The following is a 20,873-nucleotide window of genomic DNA, read 5'->3' as shown; positions in this document are numbered from 1 at the left end:
CCTGATTTTTGTGTGTCAGTTGTTGGATGGGAGGGCGCTTTGAGCAGAAGAAAGTACTTCTCTGGGAATGCCTTGTCACTCCCAAGTTGAGAGAGTAAAACTCTGTTATAGAAATCTTCAGTATATCAGATACATGACAAAGAAGGGTTCCTATGATTCCAATTAGGTATAGGACATTAGTCTCACTATCGCCTAGGAAGCTTCTATACTGGCTGTGATGCTTGGTCCCAGCATAAGACCTGTAACTGCTTGTCAGAATGCAAAGAGCACTGTAGGAGTAGTAAGGAGACTGTGCTGGTGTATCTGTTCTGCTCTGAACTAATGTAGGTAATGGTGTGTTTTCAAGCAAAGTTACTCCCTCAGCCACCATTTCCACATCTGCAAAATAAAAGTGATGGTCTTCATGACCCCCTGAGTTGACATCTGGGGCTCAGATGTAACCCTACCCATAACCCTTTATGACCCCCTGGGTTGACATCTGGCTCTCAGCTTATTGCTCTGGTGTGACTGAGTGGCCCTGCCATTTCAGTGGGCCTTACCGCTCCCTGGTCAGACTGCAGCACAAGCTGGTCCTCCTGCAGCAACAGTGTGAAGAGAAACAGCAGCTCTTTGAGTCCCTCCAGTCAGAGCTACAAATCCATGAGGCACTTTATGGCAATTCCAAGAAGGGGCTGAAAGGTATGTGTTCTTCTCCCCTTACCCCATGAACTTTTTGCCCCCGCATAGGATGCTAGTAAGGTCTTTCCTTTGGGAGTTGTGGAGATCATGGGAAGCTACAGAGTTCTGTCTCACAAACCCCCACCCAAGCCTGGGGCTCCCAATAGGAACTCTCATGCACAAAGCCCAAGGTGACAGGTTGGTAGGACGAGCAAGATCCAGCCTGATCATTCCTAATTACTTTAAGAAAATCTAGACATTCTTATTCTAGACATTCCTATCAATGTCTAGATTATAACTTTTTTTTTTTTGAGATGGAGTTTCACTCTGTCACCCAGGCTGGAGTGCAGTGGCGATCTCGGCTCACTGCAAGCTCTGCCTCCCAGGTTCTAGCCATTCTCCTGCCTCAGCCTCCCGAGTAGCTGGGACTACAGGTGCCCACCACCACGCCCAGCTAATTTTTTGTATTTTTAGTAGAGATGGGGTTTCACCATGTTAGCCAGGATGGTCTTGATCTCCTGATGTCATGATCTGCCCACCTCGGCCTCCCAAAGTGCTTGCATTACAGGCGTGAGCCACCACACCTGGCGATTATAACTTTTTAAAGCAAGAGAACTGTCCTAATGATATCATTTGAAAAGGCCTTTAATATTGTCAGTAATACATACTTACAACCCATTCAGCCCTATGTAGCAGGCAGTCTGCTCCCACCCTGACCCTTTCCCTAGTGACATCTGGCTCTCAGCTTATTGCCCTTTCATTTAATTTTCATAAATCCTGATTTAGTTTCCTGATTTTCTAAAGAGAAGGTGAACTGGAATTTGAAGAAATACAGGGACTTACCAGCCTCGGTGAATAGCTTAAGTACAAAGTCATGGTGAGTGTTGAGTCAGTGGGGACCAGCCTGCCCACAGGAGAAAATTAAAAGACACAAAAACAAAAAAACCTTATAGAAATACCACTAATAGGACCTAAATTTCAATCCTGGATTTAAATATTAAGGACATTTATTGAAGACTTTGCTGCCTGCTGAAATAATAATCTAATATTCGAGAATTTTGATACATTTCTTCATTCTTCTTTAAATGGAGAAGAGTACTCAAAACATAATGTTAATAAGTCACAGCAGGGAGGGACAGAGGACTGACATCAATGTCATGAAATTTAGCAAAGATAAAAAGCAAAATCTTGAGCTCGATTAAAAATATCAGTGGTAGAAATATAGGATGAGCATAGAAATATAGGACAGGCAGCCATTCATGGACTTCAGCATTTGGGGTTTGGCAGAAACATGTTCACAGAAGTACGGCATAGGCAAAAGGGTGCTAGAAATACCAGCTCAAAATAACACTACAGTAGTGTGTGATGTTCGCCTGTGGAGACCATGTCTAAAATATTGTTAGATTATGGGGCACCATCTTTGAAAAGGGCATTGACACACTAGGGAACATAATGAAGACAGGGCGCACAATGGTGTGGACCAGAAATCTTGAACTGGTCAAAGAAACTAAAGAAATTTAGGCTTTCAAAATATATTGAGGACATGAGAACTGGCTTCAGATATTTGAAGAACTGTCAGGTGAAAAAGAATTCATGTATTTTATGTCCCTCCAGAGAGCTAAACAAAGAGTGAAGGGCAGTGGAATTTAGATTGGAATTATCATAAATCCTGATTTCATTTCCTGATTTCCTAAAGAGAAGGTGAACTGGAACTTGAAGAAATACAGAGGGGCTCACCAGGCTGGGAGAATAGCTTAAGCACAAAGTCATGGTGAGTGTTGGGTCAGTGGGACCAGCCTGCCCGCAGGAGAAGCTTGGAGTCGGGGGAATGAGAAGTCAGGATAGTGGAGCAGAGTCATCAAATCTTGAAAGCCCACAGGTCAGGGGGAAAGTTGACATTCTGTATGGTAGATAATGAAACTAAGTCTGTTCTTTTTCAAAGAAGATAAGCATATGATGAAAACAGAGCTTTAAGATGCTAAGTTTCGGGGGATGTCCTGGAGTTGGGAGACATTAGAATCTGGGAAACCTATTGGATAGGTCTAGTGATATGCTGGCACATTAAGAGATAACAGTCTAATATAAGGTGCTATTGGGAAGATGAAAGGGTATAGATAGATTTTAAAACATCTCTTTAAAAAATAAGCAAAATTTAATGAGAACTTGGATTGAGAAAGATAGAGAGCAATATCATAAAATTTGGGGCAAAATTCAAGAGTAGATTATTTACCAAAGTCTCTAAAACTACTTCATCCTGAGCTACCTTTCCTTTCATGCTTTTCTCCCTGCCTTTTAGGACTCATTTCAAAGCTACAACCACTAAAGCTCCATAATCTTTTATCTGTAATTTCAAAATCCAGTAAGATCTCCAAATTAAATTTTTCAAATACTCATTTAGTGACAAAATCTAGATGATCTGACAAGAGGATATTCATAAATCTTTATTTATCTACTTAGAATATTCACATAGCTCATTGCAGAAATAGTTACATGTTTGATTAAGGATTGTGGCTCGCCTGCAACTGGGTACATGTTATATATGATATATGGACCCTGTTGCCTTGCTAAAAACTAAAACAAAATTTACCTTTAGACATACATTTGGCCTTAAGGTTTTCAGATAAGGGATTGTGGCCTTGTAGAATATTTCTTAGATCTCTTCATCCCCAGTACAAAGAAATAAACTACATGTGGTGAATGGAGGTAAATATATATACACATATATATTTATATATTCATGTGTGTATGTGTGTGTACATATATATGTACATGTAGATATACATATATACACATATAGTATGTATATGCACACAACATACATATACACACTATATATAGGTGTATATATGTACACACATATATATATTTGTACACATATATGCATCTATACATACACATATACATATATACATGTATACATATATACATACATATATATACACACACACACACACACACACACAGAGAAGTTGAAAAATTCACTTAGTTATAATCCCTCGTCTGAGGTGCCCAACTCATATCCTCACATGCTACCAAAAGGCCTCCTCCTTCTCCTCTTTCATTTTTGAGAGTGAAGACTGTTAAATCTCCTTCCCTTTCATCCCCCTACCCTTCTCTAGCTCAGCGCTGACCTTCTACCTTGGAGGATCCTATACTTTAGCCTACAGGACTAAGGTTACTATGGAGATGAAATATGGACTCATCTGCCAATCAAATGCTCTATAGGTGCATGTGTGTAACAACCCACAGGGAAGTTTTAGACTGGATGTGTGCCAGCTCAGTGCCATCCCCAGACCACACACAGAAATGGTGACATCTCCATCATAGATGGGTTACATGAGACTCAGATGATAGTGGGGTCCTTGGCAGAAAAGAATGTCACAGAGGAGGGTTCTGACAAGTGCTTGGAAATACTTGGGTCAATGTTACCAGACTCCTCTTCTCTCTTAGCTTACAGCCTGGATGCCTGTCACCAAATCCCTTTGAGCAGTGACCTGAGCCACCTGGTGACAGAGGTATGAGCTCTGAGAGGGCAGCTGGAGCAGAGCATTCAGGGGAACAATTGTCTGTGACTGTGGCTGTGACAGCAGCTGGATAGCGGTGCTGGCAAAGCCAGCCTCAGCTCCTCCTCCGTTAACCAGAACTTCCCAGCCAGCGCTGACCCTGGAAACAAAGAGCTGCTCCTCCAAGGTAGGAAGGAAAAGGGACTTAGAAAGCCCTCAGCCAGTGGGGAGATCACCAGGATGTCTGCAGCAGAAGGTGCAATCTGCCTGGTCTATGCTCCTTAGGGTCAGGTTGAAATCAGAGATGCTCTAGTCTAGCAGCCTGAGTGAAAGCGTGGGATTTAGGCAAGACCAGGCTCCAGATTTTGAGTTTACCGCTTAAAGGTCATTTGATTTGGGCAAGGTGTTTAAAGTCTCAGAGGTTTAAGCCTTAGTTTCCTTATATTTAAGATGAGGATAATAATAATATATACCTTATATGATTTTGAGCATTAAATGAGATCATTTACAAGTGCTTGGCACACTAAGAATTGCTCAATAATTAGCAGCTGTATATGTTCATATCTTTTACTTGGATTTGCTTAGTGCTTTAGTATTAGCCAAGTGTTTTCACATATAGAATTTCATCTGAAGTAAAGCAGGTTTTGCTGTCTCTATTTCACATAAGAAAACAGGTCTTGAGATATTAACAGACAAGCAAGAGTTTAGAGAAGTTATAGACAAAGCCAGGATCAGAACCAGATGTTGTGATTTTCAGTCTGTGTTCCTTCCAGCTCATTGTGCCCTGTCTCAGTATTGCCGACCTTCCCAGATTCTCTAGTCCCCCTTTCCCTCACAGGTGGGGAACTCAGTGTGTGGCAAAATGTTCCTGCCCTTAAGGAAACAGGGCTCTGGGGAAGTCCTGGATTGTGGGCAATTTATTTCGGGTGGCCATCATTCACTTTCTCTACCCCACACATTGCCTGCCTTTTCAGATAGGTGTGTTTGACCAGGTCCCCTTTCTCTTCTCAATATCCCCCATCAATTTCACTTCTCCCAGTTTTAATTGAAATGTCAATGGTGTCCCCCTAGTCTTAAATCATTCAATTTCTACTTCCTCTGTCTTTTTTTCCTTTTGATACACCATTTAGTACACCATCTCCACTCACCTCCTTGGCCATACCTTCAATTTTATTCAAACCAGGAACCACTTCTGTTCGGTTTCTCTAAAGCTGAGCTTTCACTCTCCTGCCAGCTATTTCTGGGTCGTGTTAATCTTTATTTTTCTCTGGTTCTTGTAGATGCTCATTTATCTGACAGTAACCTTATGGTGACAATAACATGATTATGCTGTTTTGGCAATTCAATGAAAAAACACATGTGGGCCACTACGCAAACTGCCTGGCTGTCAGGAACTTCTCAGCTTACATTAGGTGGATGCCTTGCCCTCCTCAGGGCTGTGCTGATGGTTGTGGTGTTCAGTTATGTCTCCAACTCTTCCTTCTAACCAGGCCTTCCCCTCTCACTGGCTTCCCATACAGCAGCCAAGACTCAGCCCCACTGGCGCAGTCCCTGCCTCTCTTTCTCTAGCACCCCTGAGGCCTGAGCCAGAAAGCAGGCACTGAGCAACACTTGCCTGAGCAGGACCTTTTCTACCTTCTTTGTGGTACTTTCCAATTCCTCCACCATAGGGTTGCTTTTTAGTCTCCAGCAAGACAACGTTAACCCACCAAGCCTTCCATCTCGGTTCTTCTCATACAAGTACATTTTTTTCAGTATGACCTCATCAGAATGATGGCTAGAATGTTGAGTTTAGTCCCCCATGAATCCATTCATTATTTGATTCGACATTTTAATATGTACTATGTATATTTATACATATTACATTTAGTTACAGGGCATCGTATTAGATACCACACACAAATTATACTCAAGACTTGGTTTGTAAAAATACACCTAATAATTTTTCAAACTAGAGGTTACTTTCTCATGGAACATCCCTCAATTAAAGGAATATCTTTTTGTTCTGAAGAATGGAAATATTCTGAACTCAGTGACTCATGGGCTTTTGCTTTTGCTTGTGGCGTATGCATAATTCTGTAAGAGGAGAGTCCTGCACCTTAGGCCTCAGTGGGGATGGCTAGGTGTGCATGTGCTTCACGTGCAGTGTGTTCCAGGGCTCCTGAAAACTGTGGTTGCCTTTACTCCCTAGATTCAGCTGTGTCTCCTCCAGTCCGGGATGTTGGTATGAATTCCCCAGCTCTGGTCCTCCCCAGCTCTGCTGCCTCTACTCCTGGCTCAGAAACAGCCATGATCAGAACAAATGCTAAATATGGCAACTGAAGGGCCCAGGGACTGATGATGGAAAGTGATTAATGCAAACAACCTTCTGTTGTCTCTAAACATATTATCTGTATTTAGAGAGTTTTCTCTGCATGCCCCAAGGCCTTTAGCCCTACTCACTGCATCTTCTGGGGCTGCCTTTCTTGCCATTGTTCATCCTCCAATAGTTTTCCTATTGCTGTTTTTGCTTCATTGCACCGTAATCTCTCCATTCTTGAAAATGCTCTCTGTATCCAGCTTGATTTCCTTGTCTGTGTCTTCTCTACCCAGAAACTTATTATTTATTATGATTTGTCCTATTTCATTTGCGAATAAGGAAAAAAATGTCTCCTGGCAAATTTATCATTAAAAGATAATGTAAGAAAGATTATAAAAATATAGAAGCCAGAAGATCTCTATGGACTTTGCCCCATCCTTGCACATTCCAAGGCTTCCTTTCTTGCTCCCAGCCTCTTCCTTTCCTTGTTCCCTACCTCTTTTGAGTTGGAGCAAACTGAGGATATCATTATGAATAACAGATGATTCCATTGTGTTGTCATTTTCTTTTTCAGAGTTGGGTTTGGATACTTCTCCAGTAATGAAGACCGCTGCCAAGCTGGAGGGTGATGCTACTGATGGCTCCTTTGCCAATAAGCATGGTCGCCATGTCATTGACCACATTGATGACTACAGTGCCCTAAGACAGCTGGTTGCAGAGTGCAAGCTGCTGGTCAAAAAGATAGTGTCTCTTGTGAGATCAGCGTACAGCTTCCCTGGCCTTGAAGCCCAAGGCACAGAGGTAATCACACCTGTAGCTTTAGGTGCACTCCTTCCTTGTGCCCTTTATTACTTTGATGTTAACTCCTTCTCCCACCATTTTTGTTCTTTTTCATGCTTTGCATCTCTCAACAGCTGGAGCTTCCTCTTCCATGTATAGCAGCCAGGCCCTTTCTTCTCTATCTCCTATTTTCACTGTGAGTTCTGCTCTGTTCCAGATGTAGCTGACTGGATATTTCCCCTCAGCCCCACAGAAACACGTGGCATTGCCTAGCAGCCTTTGGTAGCTTATTAGCTACCACAGTCATGCAGGCATATGGCCATCTGTGGGCAGAGTCGACTCAATGGGATGGACAGAAACTGAAGGATTTGCAGGTGTATGGCCCGCACATGTGGAAGCGGTAAGAAGTCTGGCAGCCATGGCATTTCCTTGTGCAGACTGCATAGGGGGAGGGAAGGCAGGCAGCAAAGCTTGTCAGAACACCTTGCCAGTGAGAGAGACCAGGCACCAGTGGCTGTGCTGTCTGAGCTGCTGGAGACCCATGGATGCAAAGGAGCAGCCCTGCCTCCACGGAACCCCCACACTAGAGGGCAAGACACACACCCAAGTAGATAAGCACAGTAAGGGGCTACAGGCACAGTATGAGAAGTCATCCTCTGTGCTGTGAGAGCACCGATGCAAATGTGGTCATTTATCTCAAGCAAGGAAGGTAGCAGGTTCATAGAGGACATAGCAAGTGGGATGAGTTTTGAAAGCCTTGTGGTTTCTGCAGGTGGAGAAAGGCACACCTGGTAAAGTGAGCAGCATCTTAGTTCTGAGAGCTGCAAATGGTTGTGTGAGGGCTTCACAGGTTCAAGCAGGCCCATGTTCTGTGCCTTACTCACAAAGGAAGCTTGAGCCCATGGAGGGGGAAGAAAGTAATCTCTCTGCTCCTGTGGTGTTACCTTTCCCCAGGTGCTAGGCAGCAAAGGCATTCATGAGCTTCAGAGCAGCACCAGTGCCCTGCACCATGCCCTAGAGGAGTCGGCTTCCCTCCTCACCATGTGCTGGAGAGCGGCCCTGCCAAGCACCCACATCCCTATGCTGCCTGGCAAAGTGGAAAGATGCCAGTGTCCTTTCTTGGTTCAAACCCAGTTCTCCTGCCCTCTAATACTGTTCTGTCTCCTCAATGTCACAGCTTTTCCAGAAAATCAGGAGCCACATAGTGAGTTGGGATAGACAGGAACTTAGAGGAGTGTCCCTGGAGGGACATCTCTGGCCCATGGTGGCTGCTTTCATTGCAGCTCTAAATACATCCCATTCCCCACCAGCCCACTGGCCCCTGGATAAGAAATCAAAGAAGAATAGGAAGGGGTGTGGAGAAGGCGGAGACATCATAACCCTGGCAATGCATAAATGTTCAGTTTCTTTACCTTTCTGAAATTTGGCTGAGCTGAAATTCAGTGAAAGCTTCAGCACCCATCTCCCACCCCTCAGGTCCCATGGTCAAATGATCACAGAATGCCCCCATGAGAATGAACCTTTTTAGACACTGCCTGGAATCCCTGCATATCACTTAAGCTGGCATCTCTGGACCCAGCCTGGGGAAAGTCAGCCACCCCTCAGGATCTGCTCAGAGCTCAGGCTAACTCTGATTGGCAGACCCTCATGTAGGCAGGTTTCGGGATCCCCTCCCCAGGGATTCTAACCCCAGATCAATGTCACCAATACCTTTTGGATCCAACTATGCTAATTCCAGGGAGAGGGTGTTTTACCATCTTCATGTTGGCACAAATATTTACAAACTTGCAAACTTACCTGAGCCCAGATCTCTCTCCCCAGCATAACATTTCTGAACTCTCAATCTTACCTGTGAAGGGAGAGTGACAGAACTGATATCAGGACTAAAGCAATGTCCTCTTCAGATTTGGGAGTTTTATACCAGCCTGAAGCGAGGTTCTCTTAAGCTACAGGTGTGTAGGCCTGTGCTAGTCTGCGTGGGGAATTCCAGAGTCTCAATACTCCTGCCTAATGGACTCATCCTAAACTGTCCTCAGCTGGAGGTATTCAAGGCTGTGAAGGAGGAAATCCATTTCAGGAGAGTGGAGAAGATTGTAGAATCCTTCTTTGAATTGGAAAGAGCCACAAAGCACAGGGTGCTTTAGGCCTTCTGCCTGTTCAGTAAGAGTCTGTTCCTCTTATCCAGGGAGAATCGACAGAAAGAGAACTTCTGGAACTGAGAACCAAAGTATCCAAACATGAGTGGCTCCTTCAAAAACATAGCAGAGTGTCTGAGGGCCACCAACCAGCAGAAGGAGAGCATGGAGCAGTTCATCCTCAGCCAGCGTAGGTTCCCTGAGAGGGAATGGGGGAAGAAACAGGCAGTCTTCCCGATGCCCCACTTGTGCTGCAGATGAGCAGTGACCAGGCGGGCTTAGAAATGTTGGGAGTGGAGACTGATTTGATGTCCCCAGACCTGTGCCACGAGCAATTGTGGATGCAGAGGAGGGGAGAATGGGGTGGATAGCAGGAGACGCCAAGCTGAATGACCAGAAAGAAATAAATGCTTTAGAATTCTCATGCTAAGCAAGTAGGGTTAATTTCTGCTGGTGATTTCTACTCCGTGGTGCTCTTTTGTTGTTTCAGTAACCAGAACACATGATGTTTTAAAGAAGGCAAGCACTAACTTAGAGGTAAGGAAACTACTGCACCAGTCAGAGGCACCAACCCGTCACCATCCATTAGCATATCTTGTAGGTGACCTTTGGCCTGCTTTGGCCTTCCAGGAGAAGATTTTGGGTCCACTTGCAAGATCACAGGTCCTCAGTGAGCATCCTGCTAGTTTCTATTCCCATCACTCTCCCACCCCGTCAGCTCCTGCCCCAGTATCTTGGTTCACTCTCACATTGTCATCATCTCTTCTTTTTACTCCAATTTTTCTTCTTTGATGCCAAGTCAGGAGACTGGAGAAATGCAATTCAGCTCACTCTCAAAGTCATTAGACATTCGGAAGTCTCCTCTGAATGAGCTTTTTGTGGAGGGATCTTGAGGCCAGTTATGTGGTCTACTCTTCATGAAAAAGTAAAAGCAATTTGCAACCTAATAAACTGATTTCACTGCACACTCCTGTGTTAAGAACAGCAATTTGATTTTGATATATCTTTAAGTAACATGACAAAAGAGATCTGTTGGGTCTCATTGGTCTAAAAGAGAATTTGTTAATAAATAACAACTGAATCTTAAGGGGAAAAATGTTATATATGTACCAGATATTATCTACATTTACTTAAAACACTAAGTGTTAATCATTCCCTAGGAAGTGCTTTGAAGAAAAACTTGAGGTATATGAATGATTTAAAAATCAGAAACTAAACCTTTTAACGTGGACTTCAAAGCTTTGCCATAAGCAATTGGGCATATTCCTAGAAATGTTTCTAAACCGTAACCTGAGAGAATGTTGATCTCCATAGTGTGAAAATGACTTGGGCCAGTTTAACTTGCTCTTTTTTTTTTTTTTCCACTAACTTGCTTTTGTTTTTCTCTGATAATTCTTCTCTTTCCTGGGCCTCTTTAGAGCAACACTTACAGGATTGCCTCTGTAAAGCCTTATTCCTGTCCCAGGAAAGGTAACCCAAAAAGTCTCTCATATCCACTAAAAGGTAAACCAAAAATCTCTAGTATCCACTGGCTTTCTCCAATGTGGAAGCTTTCCCCTCCATCTCCCATAGATCACTGGAAAGGACCCGAGGCCTCGGTCCTAATCCCTGGCTTATCACTAACTGCTGTGTGGCTTTGGCTTGTCCTTTAACCTCTGAGAGACTGCTGCACCCTCATCTGTCAAAGATGGAACTGGACTTAGTTGAGCTCTGAGGTCCCTGTGGACTTGGCCCCTCCACACCCTCATTATGGCAACTGGACATAAACTTAACAGAGGACTTCCCTGCAAAATGAGCCCTCTTCTTCCTACAACAGGCTGTTTCTATATGTGCATGTTTCACGCTAAGCACTTCTTTCTTGGGTGGAGATGGCAAAGGCCTGTTCCTGCTGAAACAAAGTGACTTGGAGAGTCACCTGGCCCCTGAAGAGGGAGTGGTAGGATCCAGCCACCCAGTGTGCAGTGAATTAGAGCAGCGATCTCAGCACACAGGGAGGTGGGGAGGCTCCCCCTAACCTCGGGCACCTGTTGCTCTTCCAGACTGCAGCGCATGCTCTTAGCTCATCCTCTTAACTGGCTCTCACCGTGCTCCTGGCTTTGGTCACCCCGTAGCTCTCACTCCAGCTTCAGGTAGCCATCAGTAGGGCCTGGCAATATACACTGATTTGGCTTATTTTTGTCTGCAGGTGAAATCCCTAAGGGCTCTGCCGTGTACTCCTTGTGACCCTTGCCTTCCAGGAACCATGCAAGAAGCGCAGCCACCAGAAGTCCTTAAAACAGCAGGAAAGGTGGGACTGTCCCCCTTTTGTGCAGCTACCTATCTGCTGAGGAGCTTCTGGGCCTCATTCCTCCAAGTCCACTGGAGGGTCCAGAAGAGGGGGTCAGAGATGTATCCTGGTGGGGCTGGGAGAAAGCCAGAAAGCCTTTCTGACAGTTATGGAATACCATTAGCCAAGGTCCACTTGGCCCAGCACTAAGCAAAAGATGCGTAGTTTGCATAGAAGGTTTTGTGATATTGCTTCTCAACAGCCCCAGCAGCTTGGGAACTAGCAACAGCACATTTCTTGCCTCATCAGCTGTCCTGAGATGGAAAACTCAGCGGATATAGGACCCTGATTCCAATGAATGAGGCACGTGGTCCCAATGCTGGAGCTCCTCTGGCAGGTTCTAAAAGCACACTACTGGGCACTCTAAAAGCACACTACTGAGCAGCGGTGCCCTGCTGGACACTGCTGGCGGGGGCTCAGTGAGCACTACTCACAGATCCACACCTGACCCTGTTGGGTCAGGTCAGGCTGGGCCTTGGTCTGCACTGTAGCACCTGTGTTCTTTGAGTTCACATCATGAATGTGGTGACTTCCCAGATACCATCTCAGGCTTAACCTAGCACATCCTATTTCTTTTCTTCCATGATATCCAAATTGGACTGACCTCACTTCAAATATGCTGTCCATTTTGTCACCTTGTCTTACCTCAGGGAAATTGGGGACTGATGGCCAGACCAATTCTGTTGAAATTCTTGCATAGAGCAAACGTGTGCTCATTTTTAAGTGGCATGGGAGAGGCCCCCAGCTACAGTAAAGCTTAGTCTGTGTCTTCACAGTGCTGATAGAATGTGCTTGTGTGTATAATAGAATGTGCTTGTGTGTATAAATGTATGATATAGATTTATATATGTTGCTATCACCATATATTGAAGGCCAACATAACTGGTGGACAGGGTAGGTGAGAGAAAATGAAAGTCTTTTTGGTGATTATTAAAGCAAAATGTGTATAAAGAAATACATAGTTTTTATTTCACTGCTTTGTTTCCCATTTCTGCACCAATCCCTTGACAGTATAAAGAACTGAAAAGAGAAAATGGGAAAGACAAACTGTGTTTAAGAAGTGCATAGTCTAATGCTTGAACTCTAACTTTAAAAGATTAAGGTTTTCCTTCTTTGTCATTTTGTAAGAACCCCCAGTCTGAAAATATGAAAGAATGGTTCTTAAACTTGGTGTACCTTAGAAGCAGCTGTGAAGATTACAGGAACTACCTCCTGGTCTCCAATCCCAGGAGATTTAGTTGGTGTGAGCCCTAGAATCTGCATTTTTTTAATATAAGCACCCCAGGTGATTCCATTACATGTGGGCTGCAGATCACAGTTTAAAAAAACAGTGTTCTATAACACTGAATCAAAACTAAAACTACATTTAAGAACCTTGAATCAAAAATTATGTCATTCCATTAACATTTGTATAAAAATTTTAAAATATTCCCTGGGTAAAGTTCCTAGCTGCATGCTTTTTATCCCCAGGCTTAAAATAAAGCTATCACTTCACAATTATTTACTAGAAGCATTTAAAAAATAAACAGGTAGAAGGTGGAGTAAGATGGTAGAATAGAATTCTCCAGCAATGGTCTCTCTGAAGGAACATCAAATTGAACAACTATCTGTGTAAGAAAACACTTTCACAAGGGCTAATCAGGTGAGAGATCATAGCACCTGGTTTTAACATGATAACAAGAAAAGATGCATTGAAGAAGGGAGGACGGACAGTTTTGCATTTCCTATGGCACCTCTCCCCCAACCACAGGAAATGCATCTCCGAGAGAGAATCTAATGGCTTGGGGACAAGGAGGAAAGTGTGGGACTTTATATTGAAACTTAGTACCAATCTTGCCATAGTGACACAAGGCACTGGACAGAACCCCACAGCACTTGATTCCAGGCTGGTGCCCAAAAAAGAAGCATTTAGACCCACTCTGGGCCACAAGGGAATCAGATGCCCCAGCAAGAAGAACCCACCAAAGTTCTGGCCGGCTTTATCTCTGGAAATTTATTGGGCTACAAATAAATTTCAGTGGCAGCCAGGCTGTAGTTCAGAGGTGACAGTGTGCTGGCAGCCCTCACAGCCCTCACTCACTCTCGGTGCCTCCTTGGCCTCAGCGCCCATTCTGGCCATGCTTGAGGAGCCCTTCAGCCTGCCGCTGCACCATGGGAGCCCTTCTCTGGGCTGGCCGAGGCAGGAGCCAGCTCCCTTGGCTTGCAGGGAGGTGTGGAGGGAGAAGCATGGGTGGAAACCGGGGCTGCACGAGGCGCTTGTGGGCCAGCTGGAGTTCCCGGTGGACATGGGCTTGGCAGCCCCACACTCAGAGCGGGGCTTAGGACCCTGGGCAGCAGCTGCAGAGGGTGTGCCAGGTGCCCCAGCAATGCTGGCTCACCAGCACTGTGCTCCATTTCTCCCCAGGCCTTAGCTGCCTCCCCGTGGGGCAGGGCTCAGGACCTGCAGCCTGCCATGCCTGAGTCCCCCCAAATGGGCTCCTGCACGGCCTGAGCCTCCCCAATGAGCACTGCCTCCTGCTCCATGGTGCCTGGTCCCATCAAGTGCCAAGGCCTGAAGAGTGCGGGTGCATGGCGTGGGACCGGCAGGCAGCTCCACCTGCGGCCCTGGTGCAAGATCCACTGGGTGAAGCCAGCTGGGCTCCTGAGTCTAGTGGGGACCTGGGAGAACTTTTATGTCTAGCTAAGGGATTGTGAATACACCAGTCAGCACTCTGTATCTAGCTCAAGGTTTGTAAATGCACCAATCAGCATCCTGTGTCTAGCTCAGGGTTTGTGGATGCACTCTGTTTCTAGCTAATCTGGTGGGGACTTGGAGAAACTTCATGTCTAGCTAAGGGATTGTGAATGCACCAATTGGCACTCAGTGTCTAGCTCAAGGTTTGTAAATGCACCAATCAGCACTCTGTGTCTAGCTCAGGGTTTTTAAATACACCAATGGACACTCTGCATCTAGCTTATCTAGTGGTGACGTGGAGAACTTTTGTGTCTATTTCAGGGATTGTAAATGCACCAATCAGCACCCTGTCAAAATGAACCAATCAGCTCTCTGTAAAACAGACCAATCGGCTCTCTGTAAAATGGACCAATCAGCAGGTTGTGGGTGGGGCCAGATAGGAGACTAAAAGCAGGCTGCCCAGCCAGCAGCAGCAACCCACTCAGGTCCCCTTCCACAATGTGGAAGGTTTGTTCTTTTGCTCTTTGCAATAAATCTAGCTGCTGCTCAATCTTTGGGTCCACACTGCCTTTATGAGCTGTAACACTCGCTGCGAAGGTCTGCAGCTTCACTCCTGAGCCAGTGAGACCACAAACCTACCAGAAGGAAGAAACTCTGAACACATCCAAACATCAGAAGGAAAAAACTCTGGACACGCCACCTTTAAGAACTGTAATACCCACTATGAGGGTCTGCAGCTTCATTCTTGAAGTCAGTGAGACCAAGAACCCACCAATTCCGGACACAGAGTCACTGCAGTCTTTGGGCAAGCCCTGATGCTGCGTAGGTCTTGAAGACCCTGGACTTGAGGTGTAAGCCAGTATGACGGCAGCAGGGCAGCAGCTATGGGAATGCCTGTATCACCCCTCCCTACACTCCAGGCAGTGCAGCCTGAAGAGAGATTCCTTTTGCTTGGGGAAAAGCTAGAGGCTTTACCTGGGAATGTAGAGAACAATCCCTGATCTTCCCCAAGTCCACAGGGCTGGGGACCTAGGAATCTGTAAGAATTGCAGTGTACCTGGGCCTAGGGTGCCCTGTAGTACAAAAATAGCTGTAGTGATCACTGGCTTAGGGAACTCGTCAGTCCACTTTGAATTCCTGGAAGGTCCTCTGAAGGACAGGTACAAACAAGACCTGACTGCAAAGGCTGGAATAAATACCATATTCTTCAGTGCCCAGATACTGACCAACGTCTACAGTATCAATAATATTTAAGTCAATATGACCTCAACAGATGGACGAAGTAAGCCACCCAGTGACCAACCCTGGGGAGATGGAGATGTGTAACCTCTCAGGGAATTCAGAATAGCTATTTTGAGAAAGCTCAATGAACTTCAAGAAAACACAGAGAAACAATTCAGAAATATATCAGAAATTTAACAAGGATACTGAAGTAATAGAAAAAAAACAAACAAATCCTGGAGCTGGAAAATGCATTAGTGGGTCTCAGTAGAATTGATCAAGCAGAAGAAAGAATTAGTGAGCATGAAAACAAGCTATTTGAAAATACAGTCAGAGGAGAAAAAAGAAAAGAATGAGAAGGAACACAGAATGCTTAAGAGATCTAGAAGAGGGCCTCAAAAGAGAAAATCAAAGATTCATTGGCCTTAAAGAGATGGTTGAGAAGGAGCAAAGAGTAGAACACTTATTCAAAGAAATAATCTTTTTAAAAAAATACTTTAGGTTCTAGGGTACATGTGCACAACGTACAGGTTTGTTACATAGGTATACATGTGCCATGTTGGTTTGCTGCATGCATCAACTCGTCATTTACATTAGGTATTTCTGCTAACGCTATCCCTCCCCCAGCCCCCTACCCCACAACAGACCCCAGTGTGTGATGTTCCCCTCCCTGTCTCCATGTGTTCTCATTGGTCAACTCCCACTTAAGAGTGAGAACATGCAGAGTTTGGTTTTCTGCCCTTGTGATATTTTGCTGAGGGTGATGGTTTCCAGCTTCATCCATGTCCCTGCGAAGGACACAAACTCATCCTTTTTATGGCTGCATAGTATTCCTTGATGTATATGTGCCACATTTTCTTTATCTAGTCTATTATTGATGGACATTTAGGTTGGTTCCAAGTCTTTGCTATTGTGAATAGTGCCACAATGAACATAGGTGTGCATGTGTCTTTATGGTAGCATGATTTATAATCTTTTGGGTATATACCCAGTAATGGGATTGCTGGGTCAAATGGTATTTCTAGTTCTAGGCCCTTGAGGAATCACCACACTGTCTTCCACAATGGTTGAACCAATTTATACTCCCACCAACAGTGTAAAAGCGTTCCTATTTCTCCACATCCTCTCCAGCATCTGTTGTTTCCTGACTTTTTAATGATCATCATTCTAACTGGCATGAGTGGTATCTCATTGTGGTTTTGATTTTCATTTCTCAGATGACCAGTGATGATGAGCATTTTTTCATATGTCTGTTGGCTGCATAAATATCTTCTTTTGAGAAGTGTCTATTCATATCCTCTGCCCACTTTTTGATGGGGTAGTTTTTTTCTTGTAAATTTGTTTAAGTTCTTTCTAGATTCTGGATATTAGCCCTTTGTCAGATGGATAGATTGCAAAAATTTTCTCCCATTCTGTAGGTTGCCTGTTCTCTCTGATGATAGTTTCTTTTGCTGTGCAGAATCTCTTTAGTTTAATTGGATCCCATTTGTCTATGTTGACTTTTGTTGCCATTGCTTTTGGTGTTTTAATCATGAAATCTTTGCCCATGCCTGTGTCCTGGATGGTATTGCCTAGGTTTTCTTCTAGGGTTTTTATGGTGTTACATCTTACATTTAAGTCTTTAATCCATCTTCAGTTAATTTTTGTGTAAGGTATAAGGAAGGTATCCATTTTCAGCTTTCTACATATGGCTAGCCAGTTTCCCCAGCACCATTCATTAAATAGGGAATCCTTTCCCAATTGCTTGTTTTTGTCAGGTTTGTCAAAGATCAGATGGTTGTAGATGTGTGGTGTTATTTCTGAGGGCTCTGTTCTGTTCCATTGGTCTATATCTCTGTTTTGGTACCAGTACCATGCTGTTTTGGTTACTGTAGCATTGTAGTATAGTTTGAAGTCAGGTAGCATGATGCCTCCAGCTTTGTTCTATTGGCTTAGGATTGTCTTGGCTATGGGGGCTCTTTTTTGGCTCCATATGAAGTTTAAAGTAGTTTTTTTCTAATTCTGTGAAGAAAGTCAGTGGTAGCTCGATGGGGATAGCATTTAATCTATAAATTACCTTGGGCAGTGTGGCCATTTTCACAATATTGATTCTTCCTATCCATGAGCATGGAATGTTCTTCCATTTGTTTGTGTCCTCTTTTATTTCGTTGAGCAGTGGTTTGTAGTTCTCCTTGAAGAGGTCTTTCACATCCTTTGTAAGTTGGATTCCTAGATATTTTATTCTCTTTGAAGCAATTGTGAGTGGGAGTTCACTCATGATTTGGCTCTCTGTTTGTCTGTTCTTGGTGTATAGGAATGCTTGTAATTTTTGCACATTGATTTTGTATCCTGAGATTTTGCTGAAGTTGCTTATCAGCTTAAGGAGATTTTGGGCTGAGATGATGGGGTTTTCTAAATACACAATCATGTCATGTGCAAACAGAGACAATTTGACTTCCTCTTTTCCTAATTGAATACCTTTATTTCTTTCTCTTGCCTGATTGGCCTGGCCAGAACTTCCAGTACTGCATTGAATAGGAGTGGTGAGAGAGGGCATTGTTGTCTTGTGCTGGTTTTCAAAGGGAATACATCCAGTTTTTGCCCATTCATTATTATATTGGCTGTGGGTTTGTCATAAATGGCTCTCATTATTTTGAGATATATTCAATCAATACCTAGTTTATTGAGAGTTTTTAGCATGAAAGGCTGTTGAATTTTGTTGAAGGCCTTTTCTGCATCATTTGAGATAATCATGTGGTTTTTGTCATTGGTTCTGTTTATTTGATGGATTACATTTATTGATTTGTGTATGTTGAACCAGCCTTGCATCCCAGGGATGAAGCTGACTTGATCATGGTGGATAAGCTTTTTGATGTGCTGCTGCAGGATTCAGTTTGCCAGTATTTTGTTGAGGATTTTCACATCAATGTTCATTAGAGATATTGACCTAAAATTATCTTTTTTTGTTTTGTCTCTGCCAGGCTTTGGTGTCAGGATGATGCTAGCCTCATAAAATGATTTAGGGAGGATTCCTCCTTTTTCTATTGATTGGAATAGTTTCAGAAGGAATGGTTCCAGCTCCTCTTTGTACCTCTGGTAGAATTTGGCTGTGAATCTATCTGGTCCTGGAATGTTTTTGGTTGTTAGGCTATTAATTATTGCCTCAATTTCAGAGCCTGTTATTGGTCTATTCTAGGATTTGAGTTCTTCCTGATTTAGTCTTGGGAGGGTGTATGAGTCCAGGAATTTATCCATTTCTTCTAAGTTTTCTAGTTTATTTGCATAGAGGTGTTTATAGTATTCTCTGATGGTAGTTTGTATTTCTGTGGGATCAGTGGTGATATCCCCTTTTTCATTTTTTGTTGTGTCTATTTGATTCTTGTCTCTTTTCTCCTTTATGGATCTTGCTAGGGGTCTATTTTGTTGATCTTTTCAAAAAACCAGCTCCTAGATTCATTGATTTTTTGAAGGGTTTTTTGTGTCTCTATCTCCTTCAGTTCTGCTCTGATCTTAGTTACTTCTTGTTTTCTGCTAGCTTTTGAATGTGTTTGCTCTTGCCTCTGTAGTTCTTTTAATTGTGATGTTAGTGTGCTGATTTTAGATCTTTCCTGCTTTCTCTTGGGGGCATTTAGTGCTATAAATTTCCCTCTAAACACTGCTTCAAATGTGTCCCAGAGATTCTGTATGTTTTGTCTTTGTTCTCATTGGTTCCAAAGAACATCTTTATTTCTCCCTTCATTTCGCTATTTACCCAATAGTCATTCAGGAGCAGGTTGTTCAGTTTCCATGTAGCTGTGCAGTTTTGAGTGAATTTCTTAATCCTGAGTTCTAATTTGATTGTGCTGTGGTCTGAGAGAGAGATTGTTGTGATTTCTGTTCTTTTACATTCACTGAGGAATGTTTTACTTTCAATTATGTGGTCAATTTTAGAATAAGTGTGATGTGGTGCTGAGAAGAATTTATATTCTGCTGATTTGGGGTGGAGAGTTCTGTAGATGTCTATTAGGTCCACTTGGTCCAGAGCTGAGTTCAAGTCCTGGATATCCTTGTTAAGCTTCTGTCTCATTGATCTGTCTAATATTGACAGTGGGGTGTTAAAATCTCCCATTATGATTGTTTGGGAGTCTGTGTCTCTTTTTAGGCCTCTAAGAACTTGCTTTATGAATCTGGGTGCTCCTGTGTTGGGTGCATATATATTTAGGATAGTTAGCTCTTCTTGTTGAATTGATCCCTTTACCATTATGTAGTGGCCTTCTTTGTCTCTTTTGATCTTTGTTTTTTAAAGTCTATTTTATCAGAGACCAGGATTGCAACCCCTGCTTCTTTTTGCTTTCCATTTGCTTGGTAGATCTTCCTCCATCCCTTTATTTTGAGCCTATGTGTGTCTTTGCACGTGAGATGGGTCTCCTGAATACAGCACACTGATGGGTCTTGACTCTTTGTCCAATTTGCCAGTCTGTGTCTTTTAATTAGGGCATTTTGCCCATTTACATTTCCAGTTAATATTATTATGAGTGAATTTGATCCTGTCATTATGATGCTAGCTGGTTATTTTGCCCATTGATTGATGCAGTTTCTTCATACCATAGATGGTCTTTACAATTTGGCATGTTTTTGCAGTGGCTGGTACTGGTCGTTCCTTTCCATGTTTAGTGCTTCCTTCAGGAGCTCTTGTAAGGCAGGCCTGGTGGTGACAAAATCTCTCAGCATTTGCTCATCTGTAAAGTATTTTGTTTCTCCTTCACTTATGAAACTTCGTTTGGCTGGATATGAAATTCTGGGTTGAAAATCTTTTCTTTAAGAATGTTGAATATTGGCCCCCACTCTCTTCTGGCTTGTACGGTTTCTGCTGAGAGATCTGCTGTTAGTCTGATGAGCTTCCCTTTGTGGGTAACCCAACATTTCTCTCTGGCTTCCCTTAACATTCCTTTTTTTTTTTTTTTTCATTTCAACCTTGGCGAATCTGACAATTATATGTCTTGGGGTTGCTCTTCTCAGTGAGTATCTTTGTGGTGTTCTCTGTATTTTCTGAATTTGAATGTTGGCCTGCCTTGCTAGGTTTGGGAATTTCTCCTGAATAATATCCTAAAGAGTGTTCCCTAACTTGGTTCCATTCTCCCCATCACTTTCAGATACACCAATCAAATGTAGATTTGGTCTTTTCACATAGTCCCAAATTTCTTGGAAGCTTTGTTCATTTCTTTGTACTCTTTTTTCTCAAATCTTGTCTTCTTGCTTTATTTCATTAATTTGATCTTCAATCACTGATATCCTTTATTCTGCTTGATCAAATTTCCTA

At 43.3% G+C, this 20,873-nt stretch overlaps 1 pseudogene; it reads left to right on the top strand.

Moving 5' to 3' along the window:
- Positions 1-11,828, top strand: part of LOC100581357 — a 32,919-nt pseudogene extending 21,091 nt beyond the window's left edge.
- The last annotated feature ends 9,045 nt before the right edge of the window (positions 11,829-20,873 follow it).

This window comes from Nomascus leucogenys, chromosome 12 (genome assembly GCF_006542625.1).
Source record: "Nomascus leucogenys isolate Asia chromosome 12, Asia_NLE_v1, whole genome shotgun sequence".
Classification (NCBI taxonomy): domain Eukaryota; kingdom Metazoa; phylum Chordata; class Mammalia; order Primates; family Hylobatidae; genus Nomascus; species Nomascus leucogenys.
This window is presented reverse-complemented; position numbering and strand designations above follow the sequence as displayed.